Below are 3665 nucleotides of genomic sequence, written 5' to 3'. Positions count from 1 at the left end.
CTGGGATAGCAGGCATGAACCATTGCACCCAGGCCCTACTGTGCTTTTTCTGTTTCTTCTTTTTTTTTAATGGAGTCTCCTTATGTTGCCCGGGCTGGCCTCAAACTCCAGGGCTGAAGTGATCCTTCTGCCTCACAGCCTCCCAAGTAACTGGGATTACAGCTGGGCCATTATGCTGGCTAAATTATATGTTTTAAAGTCACTTGGAACAGTCTCTTTGTGTAGCTGAGCCATCAGCTGGATATATAGTTAAGTTCTTTTGTTTCACTTTATTTTTGAATTTTAGGAATTTATTTTTTCCATTTTAATTTTGCTTTATCATTAATTTAATCAGCAAATTTCATATTCTGACTTCCTTTAAATAGCCCTAAAAATGAATAAAAGTTAACTAAGATCTATGTTCAGATACTTATCTGCTGTATCTCTTAGGGAAATTGTGCAGTGTCTCACACCAGCATTTCCAAAAGTGTGTTTCATGGACCATTCTTCAGGGTGAGAAGTGGGAGGTGGGGTGGGTGTGAAGATAGGAGTCTATAGTCACATGAGTCTGAAAATCCTATATTCTCTTGGAGAATCATGATGTACATAACATATAAAAGGCTTTGAAAGCGAGGTGCAGTGGCATGTGCTTATACTTCTAGCTTCCTGGGAGGCTGAGGCAGGAGGATTACCTTAAGCCAGGATTTTGAGGGCAGCCTGGCAACATAGTGAGACCCTGCCTTAAAAAACAGGCACCAAGAAGATCTGAAGTAAGGAAACTTTCTTCCTTAGATTTGTGTAACCTAGTGTTTTAAAATTTATTTGTCTGGGCCGGGTGTGGTGGCTCACGCCTGTAATCCCAGCACTTTGGGAGGCCAAGGCAAGCGGATCACCTGAGGTCAGGAGTTCGAGACCAGCCTGGCCAACATGGTGAAACCTCATCCCTACTAAAAATAGAAAAATTAGCTAGGTATGGTGGTGGGTGCCTGTAATTCCAGCTACTGAGGAGGCTAAGGCAAGAGTATTGCTTGAACCCAGGAGGCAGAGGTTGCAGTAAGCTGAGATTGCACCACTACACTCCAGCCTGGATGATAGAGTGAAACTCTGTCTCAAAAAATAAATAAATAAATAAAATTTATTTGTCTGTATGAAGAGACTGTCCTCACACCTTTTTTTCTCTTCTTTTTTTTTCTGTTTTAATAAAGTTAAAGAGTAAAATAAAAATTCACAAGCTGCTTCCTTGTCCATCTGCCTACCTCCCTCCCCTAACTGCAGTCTTTGACACTGGTTCATTATCCTTCACCCCATTCACACAGACACTGGATATCCAACTGAGAAAACAGAACTGCTGTAAGTACATGGAGACATGATGTGAACTGTGTCCACATTCAAGATTAAACTGAGTGACTCTGCATTTTCTGGGTTCTGGGTGGTTGCCCTTCATTAGGCAAACAGAAAAAAAATTCCCTGGATGAGATGCTTCAAAGCTGAAGCCCCAAGACCACTGAAGAATGCCTTGAAGATACTATTTGCATCAAAATCACCCATATTCATGCCCTCCTCGTCCAGGTCCTGTCCACTGTTCTAGCGAGTCTTTTTCTTGGGATCAGAGAAGATGGTAAAGGCCTCTCCAGTTTCCTTGAACTTCCCTCCTCCTTCTGAACCTCAGCACTGCCTCCACTGTGCCAATCTGGATGGTGCATCAAGGCCCATTTGTGATAAGCTTTCTTGGTCTCGTCCTCAGAGACATTATTGTCCACTCCCAGAATCTTGTAATAATCTTTCTTCTTACTCTTCTTCAGTTTCAGCTGTGCATTTTTTAGGAGCTGTTTGTGTTATTTTGTTTTCTCTGTCTGATACACTTTTTCATAATTGTGCACTGCTTCTTCTTACTGTTTGGTGTTCATGTAACACTGAGCTCTTCTCAAGCAGGCTTTTAAATAGGTGTCATTGAGCTTCACTGTATTTGTGCAGTCTTGTATTGCATTATCTAGTTTCCTAAGCTTAGAATTAACCATAACCTGATTATAGTAGAGTTTAGCATTTGTTTTTATACTGTTGGGGTTTATCCCCAGGGCTCATGTGTACAGTTCGTATGCTAGCTTGTAATTTCCTTCCTTAAATGCTTTATTTCTGTCTTCTTTCTTTGCTTTGAGTGCTTTGGGATTTCTGCAAGCAATGCAGGCCCTCTCATGGAGCCATCCTGAGAGCCTCTACAAAAACCTGAACTGCCTTCTCAACACAATCTTAATAAAGGCAAAGACCTTATACATACAGAGGATCTGCATTGGTGGACTCCATTTGTAAAATGTCACTGGCCACAGATTGTGCTTCTGGATAATGACCCAGCATTACTAAATATTCCGCTTTGAGGATTTTGAAGCAATGGCAGGCAGGGGCAAGTGCTAGGGCACAGTCCTTGCAGAGAACAACCTTCCTAATATGCTTCTCAAAATCTATTTTTGCTAACTCCTCATATTCCATGATTGAATTAGCATTCTTGAACTCCTGTTATTCCGGAGCATTTTTATGATCCAGTTCTAGGGCTTTCTGGAAACTGACATGTGGCCATGGCATTCTCTAGAGAGAGGGGGGCACTTGCCCTCTCCTGGATGTCCCTGAACAAAACTGCCATCCAATCTCAGTGACTGGTGTGCATCTCCAAGAGCTTCCTGGAACCTTCCAAGCATAATCAATGTGGCTGCTTGATTACTGTAGTAGCTAGCATTTTTAGGACATATGCCTATGGCTTTTGTATAATAATTACAATCGTCATTGTAATATTTCTTGGCATAATACGCATTTCCTTGTTCCTTGAAAGACTCTGCTTCCCATGGTGTACAATTGTTGGTTAGACTTCTAGCTTCCCTAGAAGTGAAGTTCTGATTGACGAGTCTAACTTTTCTGGTTTCTATTAGCACATGGCTCTGCATCTGGCACAGACAGAGCAGATGCTCAGAAAATATTTGACGAATAAATGATTGAGTAAAGGAAGCATTACTTACTATGGTAGCCTTTAGAGAGAGATTTTGTTGGCTTGGCGTGATGGCTCACGCCTGTAATCCCAGCACTTTGGGAGGCCAAGGTGGGCAGATCACCGGAGGTCAGGAGTTTGAGATCTACCTGGCCAACATGGTGAAACCCTGTCTCTACTAAAAAGACAAAAATTAGCCAGGCATGGTGACACATGCCTGTAATCCCAGCTACTCGGGAGGCTGAGGCAGGAAAATTGCTTGAACACGGGAGGTGGAGGTTGCAGTAAGCCGAGATCATGCCTCTGCACTCCAGCCTAGGCAACAGAATGAGACTCTGTCTCAAAAAAAAAAAAAAAAAAAAAAAAAAAAGAGAGAGAGAGAATATTTGGGCATCAGAGACACCAGAACAGCAGTCTGCAACTAGGGAGACTAGAACCTTCTTTTTTTTGTGTGACAATAGTTATTATCTCACTGAATGAGAGTTCTGTGGAACATGCTTTGGGGAAATGTCACTCTCAAGTTTTCTTATATGTCAGAAGGGGATAATAACACCTGTTCTACCATTGTCTCAGAGTTACTGTGAAGATCAAGTGAGCTGGATATGAAAGACTTTGGCTAATGCCTATACTGAAACATGACAATGTAAGTTTAACTCTAAAACTCTGCTACTTAGGTGAACTTATGCCCCACATGGGGCAAGAGTATAATGAG

General features: G+C 42.0%; 1 pseudogene; it reads right to left on the bottom strand.

Annotated features, from left to right (window-relative positions):
- Nucleotides 1-1231: 1231 nt before the first annotated feature.
- Nucleotides 1232-2912, bottom strand: LOC129458258 (dnaJ homolog subfamily C member 7-like; annotated as a pseudogene).
- Between the last annotated feature and the right edge of the window lie 753 nt (nucleotides 2913-3665).

This window comes from Symphalangus syndactylus, chromosome 19 (genome assembly GCF_028878055.3).
Source record: "Symphalangus syndactylus isolate Jambi chromosome 19, NHGRI_mSymSyn1-v2.1_pri, whole genome shotgun sequence".
Taxonomy (NCBI): domain Eukaryota; kingdom Metazoa; phylum Chordata; class Mammalia; order Primates; family Hylobatidae; genus Symphalangus; species Symphalangus syndactylus.
This window is presented reverse-complemented; position numbering and strand designations above follow the sequence as displayed.